Source organism: Mobula birostris, chromosome 3 (genome assembly GCF_030028105.1).
Source record: "Mobula birostris isolate sMobBir1 chromosome 3, sMobBir1.hap1, whole genome shotgun sequence".
NCBI classification, from domain to species: Eukaryota; Metazoa; Chordata; class Chondrichthyes; order Myliobatiformes; family Myliobatidae; genus Mobula; species Mobula birostris.
The window spans coordinates 184,853,703-184,869,695 of record NC_092372.1 but is presented as its reverse complement, the minus strand read 5'-3'; the positions used below and the strand labels follow the sequence as shown (position 1 = coordinate 184,869,695).

General features: G+C 41.0%; 1 protein-coding gene across 7 annotated transcripts in view; it reads right to left on the bottom strand.

The window, feature by feature from the left end:
* Positions 1-15,993, bottom strand: part of mllt10 (MLLT10 histone lysine methyltransferase DOT1L cofactor) — a 288,280-nt gene that overhangs the window by 102,986 nt on the left and 169,301 nt on the right. The gene's annotated exons all lie outside the window — the stretch shown is intronic.

Genomic DNA, 15,993 nt, shown 5'->3' with positions numbered 1-15,993 from the left:
TCAGATAGTAAATTGGATTAAACATTAGTTTTATGGTAGAAGCCAGAGAGTGGTAGTAGATGGCTTCCTCTCTGACTGGAAGCCTGTGACTAGTGGTGTGCCGCATGGATTGGTGTTGGGTCCATTGCTGTTTGTCATCTGTATCAATGATCTAGATGATAATGTGGTAAACTGGATCAGCAAATTTGCCTATGACATCAAGGTTGAGGGTGTAGTGGACAGCGAAGTAGTCTATGAGAATTTGCAGTGGAATCGCGGCCAGCTGGAAAACTAGACTGTAAAATGTTAGATGGAATTTAACACAGACAAGTGCGAGGTATTCGGTTTTGGTAAGACCAACCAGGGAAGGTCTCACACAGTGAACAGTAGTGCACTGAGTGCTGTAGAACAGAGGGATCTGGGAATAAGGGTCTATACTTAATTGAAAGTAGCGGCACAGGTAGATAGGGTTATAAAGAAAGCTTTTGGCATTGGCCTTCATAAATCGAAGTATTGAGTACAGGAGAGAAGATGAGATGTTATGTTGAAGTTGTGTACGATAGTTTGGGGCATTGTGTGCAGTTTTGGTCATCTACCGACAGGAAAGATGTAATTAGGTTTGAAAGTGTACAGAGAAAATTTACAAGGATGTTGCCGGGATTGGAGGACCGGAGTTTTAAGGAAGGAATAAGTTAGGACTTTATTCCTTGGAGTATAGAAGATCGAGGGGAGGAACACATAATTATGAGGGGTATAGTCTGGGTAGATGCAAATAGGCTCTTTCCACTGAGCTTCGGTGAGAGTACAACCAGAGGTCATGGGTTAAGGATGAAAGCTGAAAAGTCTAAGGGGAACATGAGGAGAAACCTTCACTCAGAGCGTTGTGAGAGTGTGGAATGAGCTGCCAGCTCAACTGGTGTTCAACTGGTGCATGCATGCAAGCTCAATTTCAGTGTTTAGTAGGGGTACAGAGGGCTATGGTCCCGTTGCAGGTCGATGGGGGTAAGCAATTTAAATGGTTCGTCAAAACACCTGTCTCGGTACTGTACTTTTCATGACTCTAAGGCTGTGAGCTCCATTGCTGAATACTCAACACAAAGACAGATTTTTGGACAGCAAAGGTATCAAGCAATAGTGTTTAGTGCAGGCAAATGGGGCAGAGGTAAACAATAGGTAAAGCAAACATGAGAGATTCAATAGCCTGTGTACTCTACTATTACAGAGCCTCACAATTGTGCACACTACTTATAATATATGCTATGGTATGCAAATCTGGCAGGAAATGTGGACTACACTTAAGAAATCCAAAGTTCGCCTTTGGGTTTCTTAACTTCCAAAAGGGGTGGGGGAGAGGAGGGAGGACTGTTTTGAATTTTCTAAGGTTAATTCAAATTATATTATGGATTGCTCAGAAACTTGATGGTAGAGGGGAAGAAGCTGTTGTTAAGACATTGAATACCTTACCTACTGAGAAATGGCAAAAAAATTTTCAATTAGTTAATTCTTCCTCTATTTGTGCTAAACATGCGTTGATACAGTTTAAAGTTGTACATAGGGCTTATATGTCTAAGGATAAATTAGCTCGTTATTACTCTCATATAAACCCTATATGTGATAGATGTCATTCAGAGATAGCTTCATTAACTCATATGTTTTGGTCTTGCCCTTTATTGAAGAAATATTGGGACGATATTTTTGATATTATTTCCACTGTTTTGAACAATGATTTACAACTTCATCCTATTACTGCCATTTTTGGTTTACCAATGATTGAAAAACAACAATAGCGGTATACAGTCCCCGGAGAAATGAACTTCTGAAGCGACACAATCAAACGCTGACTGAAATAATGCTGCAGGTAAAGAAAAGCAATCGCTGTGATTTGAACACAGCCCTTATGGTGAAGAATACCATGCACAATGTAGATGTCTATAGCCCGTATCAATTGGTGCTTAGCCAGAACTCAGACCTTCCCTCTGCACTGGTTGACAGACCACCTGCCCTATAGAGCACGACAAGAAGTGAATGATTCGAGAAACATACCTCACTACTGCAATTACCGAGGAAGGCTTTCACTAAAGCAGAGTATTCAAAGGGATTTCAAAGACACTGAGGGCAAAGGTCTGTTCTGCAAATGAGAAATATAACACAGGGGACAAAGTGTATGACAAAAGAACAAACTGTACAGAATGGAAAGTCTTGGAGTTATCATTGGTCAGGATGGAATTGTGTTATTCATGAGACATGGAGGTACATATGTGAGAGTGCATCATTCCAGACTAAGTAAAAAGCACAAACTGAAGACTATCAGAACTCAATGGAGAATGACACAAAAGATGAAAAGCACTTAACTGGTACACTGTCATATAGCACAGACAGGGATGAGGAAAGTGCAGCTAAGGACCCAACATAATTGCGCAACAGTGGCATAGACAGTGCAGAAGAGAGTGCAGTTGGGAAATTTCAGTCGTAAAATGGGACAAACTGTGAGATTTGCAGACCAAGACACTGGTATTTCATACAAAGCTGAAGTCTTAGGATGAGTAGGCAAAGCCACCGGGAAAAACAAAAGTTGGCACAACTTGAATTACCTAGAACCAATCAAGGTCACTGGCAATACAGGGTCAGTCAAGATGTCATGTGTACACAGACTTCATATGAATCAAGTATAGATCTGGCTGAACCATCTGAGAAATATCAAGATGAAGATGTCCTACTAAATGAAAAGGATTTGAAGAGTTTTACAGAATATGCTGGCAGGAGAAACCCTTGTGATGTCTGAAGGTATTGAAAATGCAGTTTTTCCAGCCACACTCTATTCTGAGCTTTTCCATGGCGATCCAAAGAAGAACAGTCTACAAGTAACTTGTGTCACAGACAACTACTCTTTGGTTGATGCCTTTAAGTCAGTTACTAAGAACAGGCTTCATATAGAGATAAGCAGCATCAAACAACTTGTCCAAGCACAAAAAATTCATCATGTGTTGTGGTCGACTACAAAGGAACAACTAGCTGACTGTCTCACAAAGAAGGGAGTGCCAGCTTGTGCTGTTAAAGGCACTCAGTGAAAGCATTTGGTATCTTAAGAACTGTATTAACATCAAGGGTTAAAACGAATTCTCATACATATGAATGGTCTTTAATTTTTAATTTTATATATATAGTGGCATGCAAAAGTTTGGGCACCCCGGTCAAAATTTCTGTTACTGTGAATAGCAAAGCGAATAAAAGATGACCTGATTTCCAAACGGCATAAAGTTAAAGATGACACATTTCTTTAATATTTTAAGCAAGATTACTTTTTTATTTCCATCTTTTACAGTTTCAAAATAACAAAAAAGGAGAAGGTCCCGAAGCAAAAGTTTGGGCACCCTGCATGGTCAGTACTTAGTAACACACCCTTTGGCAAGTATCACAGCTTATAAATGCTTTCTGTAGCCAGCTAAGAGTCTTTCATTTCTTGTTTGGGGGATTTTCACCCATTCTTCCTTGCAAAAGGCTTCTAGTTCTGTGAGATTCTTGGGCCGTCTTGCATACACTTCTCTTTTGAGGTCTATCCACAGATTTTCGATGATGTTTAGGTCCGGGGACTGTGAGGACCATGGCAAAACCTTCAGCTTGCGTCTCTTGAGGTAGTCCATTGTGGATTTTGAGGTGTGTTTAGGATTATTATCCTGTTGCAGAAGTCATCCTCTTTTCATCTTCTGCTTTTTTTTCCCCCCACAGACAATGGGATGTTTGCTTCCAGAATTTGCTGGTATTAAATTGAATTCATTCTTCCCTCTACCAGTAAATGTTCCCCGTGCCACTGGCTGCAACACAAGCCCAAAGCATGATCAATACACTCCCGTGCTTAACAGTTGGAGAGGGGTTCTATTCATGAAATTCTGCACCCTTTTTTCTCCAAACACAGTTTTGCTCATTGCAGGAAAAAAGTTCTATTTTAACTTCATCAGTCCACAGGACTTATTTCCAAAATGCATCAGGCTTGTTTAGATGTTCCTTTGCAAACTTCTGACACTGAATTTTGTGGTGAGGATGCAGGAAAGATCTTCTTCTGATGACTCTTCCATGAAGGCCAAGATAGGCAGAACTCAGCATGGATTCCTTAAAGGAAAATCCTGCCTGACAAACCTATTACAATTTTTTGAGGAAATTACAAGTAGGCTAGACAAGGGAGATGCAGTGGATATTGTATATTTGGATTTTCAGAAGGCCTTTGGCAAGGTGCCACACATGAGGCTGCTTAACAAGATAAGAGCCCATGGAATTACAGGAAAGTTACATATGTGGATAGAGCGTTGGCTGATTGGCAGGAAACAGAGAGTGGGAATAAAGGGATCCTATTCTGGTTGGCTGCCGGTTACCAGTGGTGTTCCACAGGGATCAGTGTTGGGGCCGCTTCTTTTTACATTGCACTTCAACGATTTGGATTATGGAATAGATGGCTTTGTGGCTAAGTTTGCTGACGATACGAAGATAGGTGGAGGGGCCGGTAGTGCTGAGGAAACGGAAAGTCTGCAGAGAGACTTGGATAGATTGGAAGAATGGGCAGGTAAGTGGCAAATGAAGTACAATGCTGGAAAGTGTATGGTTATGCACTTTGGCAGAAAAAATAAACGGGCAGACTATTATTTAAATGGGGAAAGAATTCAAAGTTCTGAGATGCAACGGGACTTGGGAGTCCTCGTACAGGATTCCCTTAAAGTTAACCTCCAGGTTGAGTCAGTAGTGAAGAAGGCGAATGCAATGTTGGCATTCATTTCTAGAGGAATAGAGTATAGGAGCAGGGATGTGATGTTGAGGCTCTATAAGGCGCTGGTGAGACCTCACTTGGAGTACTGTGGGCAGTTTTGGTCTCCTTATTTAAGGAAGGATGTGCTGACGTTGGAGAGGGTACAGAGAAGATTCACTAGAATGATTCCAGGAATGAGAGGGTTAACATATGAGTAACATTTGTCCGCTCTTGGACTGTATTCCTTGGAGTTTAGAAGAATGAGGGGAGACCTCATAGAAACATTTCCAATGTTAAAAGGCATGGACAGAGTGGATGTGGCAAAGTTGTTTCCCATGATGGGGGAGTCTAGTACGAGAGGGCATGACTTCAGGATTGAAGGGCGCCCTTTCAGAACAGAAATGCGAAAAAATTTTTTTAGTCAGAGGGTGGTGAATCCATGGAATTTGTTGCCACGGGCAGCAGTGGAGGCCAAGTCATTGGGTGTCTTTAAGGCAGAGATCGATAGGTATCTGAGTAGCCAGGGCATCAAAGGTTATGGTGAGAAGGCGGGGCAGTGGGATTAAATAGGATAAAATGGATCAGCTCATGATAAAACGGCGGAGCAGACTCGATTGGCCAAATGGCCTACTTCTGCTCCTTTGTCTTATGCTCTAAGGTCATATTTGTGCAGGTGTCGCTGCACAGTAGAACAGTGCACCACCACTCCAGAGTCTTTTGCAGTCAAATGGGGGTCTTGATTTGCTTTTTTAGCAACCCTATGAGCAGTTCTCTCGGAAAGTTTTCTTGGTCTTCCAGACCAGAACTTGACCTCCACCATTCCTGTTAACTGCCATTTCTTAATTACATTAGAGGAAACGGCTACCTGAAAATACTTTGCTATCTTCTTATAGCCTTCTCCTGCTTTGTGGGCATCATTTATTTTAATTTTCATAGTGCTAGGCAACTGCTTAGAGGAGCCCATGGCTGCTGATTGTTGGGACAAGGTTTGAGGAGTCAGGGTATTTATAAAGCTTTGAAATTTGCATCACCTGGCCTTTCCTAACGATGACTGTGAACAAGGCATGGCCCTAACAAGCTAATTAAGGTCTGAGACCTTGGTAAAAGTTATCTGAGAGCTCAAATCTCTTGGAGTGCCCAAACTTTTGTATGGAGCTCCTTTCCTTTCTTTCCCCACTCTAAAATTGTACAAAACAAAAATAACACACTAATCTTGCTTAAAATATTGAAAAGAATGTTTCATCTTTAACTTTATAACCTTTGGAGATCAGTTCATCTTCTACTCACTTAACTATTCACAGTAACAGAAATTTTGACCGGGGTGCCCAAACTCGTGTGTGTGTGTGTGTGTGTACACACACACACACACACACAAAAGGATGGGATATTGAAAGCAGGATCTCCCAGTGGCCACACATTTTAATTCCACATCCCATTCCCATTCTGACATGTCTATCCACAGCCTCCTCTACTGTAAAGATGAAGCTACACTCAGGTTGGAGGAACAACACCTTATATTCCGTCTGGGTAGCCTCCAACCTGATGGCATGAACATCAACTTCTCTAACTTCCGCTAATGCCCCACCTCCCCCTCGTACCCCATCCATTATTTATTTTTATACACACATTCTTTCTCTCACTCTGCTTTTTCTCCCTCTGTCCCTCTGACTCTACCCCTTGCCCATCCTCTGGGTTCCCCCCCCCCTTGTCTTTCTCCCCGGATCTCTTGTCCCATGATCCTCTCATATCCTCTTTGCCAATCACCTGTGCAGCTCTTGGTTCCATCCCTCCCCCTCCTGTCTTCTCCTATCATTTTGGATCTCCCCCTCCCACTTTCAAATCTCTTATTAACTCTTCATTCAGTTAGTCCTGACGAAGGGTCTCGGCCTGAAACGTTGACTGTACCTCTTCCTAGAGATGCTGCCTGGCCTGCTGCATTCACCAGCAACTTTGATGTGTGTTGCTTGAATTTCCAGCATCTGCAGAATTCCTGTTGTTATTGTTGAGTTCTGTTCACTTGGACTAAGTAAGTACTTAGTAGGCATGCGCACTTTCCCTGTAATGTGTGTGGGGGAAAAGGTGGCAGTCCTCAGGTATGGAACTGAGACGTTAAAAGTAAAGTTTAAATTGAAGAAAAATGTTTTTTTGTTGTTTGAGTGTTAACACCTAGCTGTTAATATCCCTGACAACTAACCTGGTCTCAACATAACAATGCAGCTATAAAGAAGATAAGAGAGTGGCTACATTTCATTAGGAGTTTGACAAGATTTGGTGTCACCTAAAACATTCACAAATTTTGACAGATGTACCATGGAGAGCACTCTAACTGACTGCATCATTGTCTTGGTATGGGGGCGGGGGCTACTGCACAGGATCGAAGTAAGCCGAACAGAGTTACCTATGAACACTACCTCACTACTTTTTAAAAATTTGTTTCTGTATCACAGTCAGGTTTATTATCACTGGCATGTGTTGCGAAATTTGTTAACTTAGCAGCAGCAGTTCAATGCAATACGTAATATAGAAAAAGGAAAAATATTACTAATAAATAAATCAATTACAGTATATGTATATTGAATAGATTAAAAATTGTGCAAAAACAGAATTGCATATTTAAAAAGTGAGGTGGTGTTCAGAGCTTCAATGTCCATTTAGGAATCAGATGGCAGCGGGGAAGAAGCTGCTCCTGAATTGCTGAGTTCTGTACCTCCTACCTGTTGGTAACAGTGAGAAAAGGGCATGCCATAGGTGCTGGGGGTCCCTTAATAATGGATGCTGCCTTTCTGAGACACTGCTCCTTGAACATAAGAACACAGAAATAAGAACAGGAGTAGGCCATCTGGCCCATCCAGCCTGCCCGCCATTCAATAAGATCATGGCTGATCTGTCTGTAAACTCAGCTCCGTCTACCTGCCCTTTCCCCATAACCCTTAATTCCCCTACTATGTAAAAATATTTCAAACTGTATCTTAAATATATTTAGTGAAGAAGCCTCAACTGCTTCCCTGGGCAGAGAATTCCACAGATTCACCACTCTCTGGGAAAAAGTTTCTCCTCATCTCCATCCTAAATCTTCTCCCCTGAATCTTGAGGCAATGTCCCCTTGTTCTAGTCTCACCTACCAAAGGAAACAACTTTCCTACTTCTATCTTACCTATCCCTTTCAAAATTTTTGCATGTTTCTATAAGATCCTCTCTCATTGTTTTGAATTCCAGTGAGTATAGTCCCAGGCGACTCAATCGCTCCTCATAGGTTAACTCCTTCATCTCTGGAATCAACATGGTGAACCTCCTCTGCACAGCCTCCAAAGCCAGTATATCCTTCCTCAAGTATGGAGACCAGAACTGCACACAATACTCCAGGTGCAGCTTCACCAGTGCCCTGTACAGTTGCAACATAACTTCCCTGCTCTTGAATTCAATCCCTCCAGCAATGAAGACCAATATTCTGTTTGCCTTCTTAATAACCTGTTGTACCTGCAAGCCAGCTTTTTGCAATTCGTGCACAAGCACTCCCAAGTCCCTCTGCACAACAGCATGCTGCAATCGTTTCACCATTTAAATAATAATCTGCTCTTCTATTATTCCTTCCAAAGTGGCTGATCTCGCATTACCAATGTTGTATTCCATCTGCCAGACCTTGGCCCACTCACTTAACCTATCTATATCCATCTGCAGACTCTCCACGCCCTCTGTACAATTTGCTTTTCCACTCAGTTTAGTGTCATTAGCAAATTTTGCTACGCTACACTCAGTCCCCTCTTCCAAATCATCAATGTAAATAGTAAACAGCTGCGGGCCCAGCACGGAACCCTGCAGCACCCCACTCACCACTGACTGCCAACCAGAGAAGCACCCATTTATACCAACTCTCTGCCTTCTACGAGTTAACCAACCCACTATCCATGCCAATACACTTCCTCCGACTCCATGCATCTGTGTCTTATTTATAAGTCTCTTGTGTGGCATCTTATCAAACGCCTTCTGGAAATCCAAGTATACGACATCCACCTGTTCCCCTCTATCCACTGCACTCGTTGTGTCCTCAAAGAACTCCAGTAAGTTTGTCAAACAGACCCTGCGCTTTCTGAATCCATGCTATGCCTGTCTAATGGAACCACTCCTTTCTAAATGTTTTGCTATTCCTTCCTTAATGACAGCTTCAAGCATTTTCCTGACTACAAATGTTAAACTAACTGGCCTATAGTTGCCCATCTTTTGCCTACAGCCTTTTTAAAAAAGTGGCATGACATTTGCTGTCTTCCAATCCGCCAGGATCTGCCCAGAGTCTAGAGAATTTTGGTAAATGATTACCAACACGTCTACTATAACCTCCACCAATTCCCTCAGCACCCTGGGATGCATCCCATCAGGACCAGGGGACTTACCTACCTTCAGGCCCTCTAGTTTGCTCATCATTATCTCTTTAGCGACTGTGATTTTATCGAGGTCCTCACCTCCCATTTCGTCCAACATTATTCTTTGGCATACTGGACGTGTTCTCCACCGTGAAGCCAAACACAAAATAGTCATTCAATGCCTCAGCCATTTCCTTATCACCCAATATAAATTTCCCCTTCTCGTCTTCCAAGGGACCTACATTGACTTTAGCCACCCTCTTGCGCTTTATATTTATAAAAAACATTTGCTATCTGTTTTTATATTCTGTGCTAATTTACTTTCATACGCTATCTTCCCTTTCCTTATTTCTTGTTTAGTTGTTCTTTGTTGCTTTTTAAAGTTTTCCCAATCTTCCAGTCTCCCACTACTCTTTGTGACTTTGTACACGAGCTTTTAATTTGATACTATCTTTTATTTCCTTAGTTATCCAAGGCTGGCTCTCATCACACTTACTGTCCTTACTTTTGACTGGAATATACTTTTGTTGAGCACTGTGAAAAATCTCTTTGAAAGTATTCCACTGTTCCTCAACTGTCCTCCCAAGTAGCCTCTGATGATGTCCTAGAAACTTTGCAGGCTAGTACCCAAGATGGAGTCGACTAAATATACGACCCTCTGCAGCTTTTTCAGTCCTGTGCAGTAGCCACCCCACCCCCCAATACCAGACAGTGATGCAGCCTGTCTTTGGCCTGAGGCGGAATGTATATCGCTACCAAAATGATCACGGAAATGTCCCATGGTAGGTAAAATGGGTGACAATTAACTGCAAGATATTCCAGGTCTGGTGAGCAGAATTGGGACAGCACTAATATATTTGTGCACCAAGGGGAATTGATCATGAGGCATACTCCTCCACCTCTGCTTGACAGACTCTATAGATCTATCCTGAAAGTGTATAGTAAACCGTTGATCTGAATCGCTGCATCCAGTACAGAAGGGGTTAATCAGGATTCCGTGAAACAAAGGACACACAGGGTCCTAATGTCCCTCTGATTCAGCAGCCTAGCTCTAAGATCATTGATTTCATTCACCAGAGACAGCACATTTGCCAGCAAGATAGTTAGTATTTGGAGTTTAAAACCCCATTTCCTTAAACGCAATTTATTCCAGACTTGCAGCCACATTTCCTGCATGGAATCCAGTAAACAGTACGTCCACAATCGGCATTGTTTCCATTTGTTTTAAGCAGCGATAGTTCATTTAGTCGCATGAAGACATCTTTGTTAATGGTACTGACCTTAGACGCAGTTGTATTTTTTAGCTGTATCAGGCTAAAACGGGAATATTTAATCGTATCCACAGAGTTCTGCTGCCCCACGAGTTGCCTCGAGGCACCCCATAATTCACAAACAAGTTGCACTATATTTTTTTTAAATAGTTTATTAAAAAAATATATAGACAGATAGACACACACACACTACATAGGAATGCCTACAGAAAGTTGTCACCTCCCTTGGAAGCTTTTATGTTTCAGTGTTTTACAACACTGAATCACAGTAAATTTAATTTGGCTTTTTTTGACACTGATCAAGAGAAAAATACTCTTTCATGTCAAAGTGAAAACAGTTCTCTACAAAGTGAGCTAAATTAATTACAAACACAAAACACAAACTAATTAGTTGCATAAGTATTCACCCCCATTAATATGACACATTAAATCATCTCTGGTGCAGCCAATTGGTTTTAGATGTCACATAATTAGTTAAATGAGGATCACCATGTGCAGTCAAGGTGTGTCAATTGATTGTAGTAAAAATACACTTGCATCTGGAAGGTCCAACTGCTGCTGAATCAGTTTCCTGGCAAAAAAACTAAATCATGAAGACAAAAGAACTCTCCAAGTTACTCTGCTAGAAGGTTATTGAAAAGCACAAGTGAGGAGATGGATACAAGAAATTTTCCAAGTCACTGACTATCCTTTTGAGTACAGTTAATCATGAAGAAATGGAAGGAGTATAACACAGCTGTAAATCTGTCTAGAGCAGGCTGTCCTCAAAAACTGAGTGACCCTGCAAGGAAGGGACAAGTGAAGGAGGCCACCAAGAGACCTATGACAGCTCTAGAGGAATTACAGGTTCAGTGGCTAAGATGGGAAAAGATTCTGCATCCAACAACTGTTGCCAGGGGGTGCTTTGCCAGTTACAGCTTTGTAGGAGAATGGCAAAGAGAAAGCCACTGTTGAAAAGAACTCACATAAAATCTCAGTTAGAGTTTTCCAGAAGGCATGTGGAAGACTCTGAAGTCAGCTGGAAGAAGGTTCTATGGTCTGATGGAAACCAAAATTGAGCTTTTTGGCCGACATCGCACATCAAAAACACAATGTCCCTACTGTGAAGCATGGCGGTGGCTGCATCATGCTGTGGGGATGTGTCCCTGCAGCAGTCCCTGGAAGGCTTGTGAAGGTCGAGGGTAAAATGAATGCAGCAAAATACAGCAAAATTTGGAGCAAAACATAATGCACTCTACCAGAGAACTGTAACTTGTGAGAAGGTCTGTTTTCCAGCAAGACAATCACCCAGGCAATCACCAAAGCTACACAGGAATGGTTTATAAACAACGAAGCTAATGTCCTGGAGTGGCCAAGTTAAGAGTCTACACCTCAATCCAATTGAGAATTTGTGGCTGGACTTAAAGGGCTGTTCACTCATGATCCCCATGCAATCTGACAGAGCTTGAGCAGTTTTGTAAAGAAGAATGAGGAAAAATTGCAACATCTAGGTGTGCAAAGCTGTTAAGAGACCACAGACTCAAGGCTGTAATTGCTGCTAAAGGTGCATGTACTAAATACTGACATGAAGGGGATGAGTAATTATGCAAACAATTGTTTTGTGTTTAATATTTTCACTTTGACATGAAAGACTCATTTCTGTTGATCAGTGTCAAAAAAGCCAAATGAAATTCACTATGATTCAATGTTGTATAAGAATAAAACATGAACATTTCTAAGGGGTGAATACTTTTTATACGTACTGTATACTTCACCTGAATTTCGGCCCAAACTGTCGCTCATTTACGCCTTTCCATGTTGCTGCTTGGCCTGCATTTTGTGTGTGTTACTGACAGAGCCTGCTCTTCTCAAAAAAGATCTGTTCATGAGCTCCATGCCTCCATCAAAACAACTTTCAGAGGACCTTACAAGAAGAATTGTAGAAATGCATGGTTGGAAAAGGCTACAAAAGTATTTCTAAAGACCTGAGTATTCATCAGTCCACAGTAAGAGAAATTGTCTACAAATGAAGAAAATTCAGTATTGATGCTGCTCTCCCTAGGAGTGGGCATCCTGCAAAAATCACACCAAGAGCACAATGTGCAATGCTGAAGGAGGTGAAAAAGAACCCAAGAGTAACAGCAAAAGACCTGCAGACTGTTACATGCTCAAGGAGATCTGTTTTTTTTTGTGAGAATGATGTAATGGTCTTTTGGAGGTCACCTGATGTGATTTTCCCGCTGATGTGAGGTCACGTGATGACATGTGCCCCTTGACTATATAAGGGTCGACCCAGGTGACGCAGTTAGTTTTTGAGTTTGTAGATTTCCAGGTAGAATGTGCTGTGCCTCCGTTTCTGTTGCGTGTTTGTTTTTGTGACACAGTTTCATTTTTAAAACGGAAGGTGCGTTCTCTTACAAGATATTGTATTGTTGAACTGGAAATTTGTGGCTGGAAGTGCCAATTTACTCAATTCCGACAGTGGTTCGAAGGGAGAGTGAAGAATTCATTGAAGTGAAGGATCGAGAGAAGTCAGCATCGTTTGGCAATTTAATAAAGAATTGACCTTATTGAGTCTTTGTTGGAGAGAACCTGCACTGAGATAACTCTTGCAATAGGGCAATGAGTTCATGCAAAAAGGTGCTCTCTCTCTAAAGGAATTTAAAGTCAGTTGATTTAAACTGTTTATTTTCAGCATCGGGAATCCTGTGGACAGAACCAGCAGTAAAGGTGCGTCGGTGAAGAAATCGTTCTCCAGAGAAGTCTCTCCCAATTGAATGTGTAAAACTGTTGGACTTTCGACGTTATCGCTTTAAGAACTACATCTGACTGTATCGCTTTAAGAACCGTTTTCAGCATTTAACGCTTTAAGAACCAGAGCCGAGTGGCAAATTGGTGAACAACTGCGTACCTGTTAACCTCCGGTTAAAGGTTTCCTTTGTTTTTTTTTCCTTATTGTTTATACATGTTTAATAAATGTTTGGTTGTTTTTATATAACCTGTCTCGATTAATATTCATTGTTGCCAGTTACGTAACATATAGAACTTGCTAAAGTCTCTGTTCATGTGTCCACCATAAAAAAAACACTGAATAAGAATGATGTTCATGGAAGGTCACCACTGAAGAAACCACTGCTCTCCAACAAAAAAAAATTTCTGCACATGGTAAGTTTGCATAAGACCACCTGGATGTTTCAGAACGCTTCTAGTTCAATGTTCTGTGGAGCGATGAGGCAAAAGTTGAACTTATTGGCAGAAATGCACACTACTGTTTGGAGGAAAAAAGGCACTGCACACCACCACCAAAACTCCATCCTAACTGTGAAACATGGTGGAAGGAGCATCATGGTTTGGGGTTGCTTTGCTCACTTGGGGCCTGGACAGCTTGTAATCATTGAGGGAACAATGAATTCAAAATTGTATCACGACATTTTACAGGAGAATGACAATGAAAGCTTAATAGAAGTTGGATGACGCAACAAGTCAATAATCCAAAAGGCAAAAGTAAATCAACAGAATAGCATAAAAAGAAAAAAAACATGTTTTGGAACGGCCAAGTCAGAGTTTAGACCTTAACCTAATTGAATTGCTGTGACATGACCTAAAGAGGGCTGTTCATGCAAGGAAACCCAGTAAATTTGATGAACTGAACCAATTTTGCATGAAGGAATGGTCTAAAATTCCTCCTCACCATTGTGCAAGTCTGATCAGCAGCTACAGGAAACAATTGGTGGAGGTTATTGCTGCTAAAGAATGTTCTACCAGTTATTAAATACAAGGATTCACTTTCCAGACAGAACAGTGAATGATTGGTGAATCAGTGCTGAAATAAACAGTGAAGGCAAACTGACCAATAACACTGCAGAAAGCAGTCATAATGCAAGCTCCTTAATCATGAAACCAGCTTCAATATTTTCTTTTTCTTTCCAAAAACAATTTCAGATCAACATAATTACAGATGTTCTTAATGGAAATTTTATGACTGAGCTATGCTCATGTAGAATTGACAAAGAGAAAAATCAGCCTGCAGTTATTTAAAACATCATATTTTAAATAACTGCAGAGCAAGATTCTACTGGTCCTGGGGCTGAAAAGTGCCTGGGAGAAATTTCAAAAGATTTGAAGTCTACACCAATATTTCATGCAGACTTAATCAAAAGATTATTAAATGCAACTAACTTGAGTTTTTTACAACTTGTTTCTAGGATGCAACACAAAATAAGATGGGCATCTGAATTTTTAAATAATGAACAATGTGAGCTTAAGGCAAGTTGAACACTCTGATGATTTACGAACTTCATTCACCATGGTACATTAAATTTATTTGTGTAGCAAAGGAATTGCTGAAATGTGGTTTCTGAATACTCCTGTGTAAGTAATACTCTGACCAGTAGCTGCTATTGATTTCAAGCAAGTTCTTGTTTCTGTAATGTGTAGTTATGAATCAAATTCATAAGAAATTATGATTAGCTAAAGATCTGCAGTAATACATTGTCAATCAGACGGGACTTTTAAAAATTTACATACCATTGGTTTGAAGCCACTATTTTATACTAAAAACTTAGCTAGTTCACCACCAGTTTCATGTGATCTTCCATTTCATGTGATCTGATGTGACTCAGCATTACCATAACAGCAAAATGAGAAAAGCAAACAAACTCACTTTAACAGGACAGTCATTACTTGTTACATCAACAATTATATTTATGACCATACTGATGAAAGATCAATCAGGAATGCTAATAGTTTCCCTCTCCTGAAACATTTCCTGACTGTATCAATATTCAGAGCATTTCCTGTTTTTACTTAAGATTACCTAAATCTAGAGTACAAGTTGACCCCAGGATATGGCAGGGTTCCATTCCTGTCTACTGCTCGCAACCTAAACTATTCAATCTTTCCTCATAACTCAGATAGTCCAGTCCCGACAACATCCTTGTAAATTTTCTCTGTACTCTTTCAACCTTATTTACATGTTTCCTGTAGGTAGGTCACCAAAACTATACACAATACTCCAAATTAGGCCTCACTTCAACATTATATTCCATCTCCTATACTTAACACTTTTATTTATGAAGACCAATGTGCCAAAAGTTTTCTTTACAACCCTATCTGTCTATACCGCCACTTTCAATGGATTATGGAACAGATCCCTTTGTTCTACCAGACTCCTCAGTGTCCTACTGTTCACGTGTAAGACCTATCTTGATTGGTCCTACTGAAGTGCAACACCCCTCACTTATCTGCAATAAATTCCATCTGCCATTTTTCTAGCCAGTCCCAATCCTACTGCAAGCTCTAATAGTCTTCCTCGCTATCCACTACACCCCCAATCTTCATGGCATCTGCAAATTTCTGATCCAGTTAACCACATTATCATCAAGATCATTGATATAGATGACAAACAACAACAGACCCAGTACCGATCCCAGTGGTACTCCTCTAGTCACAGGCCTCCAGTCAGAGAGGCAAACATCTACTACCACTCTTTGAGTTCTCCCATAAAGCCAATGATCAATCCAATTTACTACTACATCTTGAATGCCAAGCAACTGAACTTTCTTGACTAACCTCTCATGTGGGACCTTGTCAAATGCCTTGCTAAAGTCCATGTAAACAGCACCCATTTCAGAATCTTGTGTCAAGGGTAAAACCCTCCCCACCATTGAGC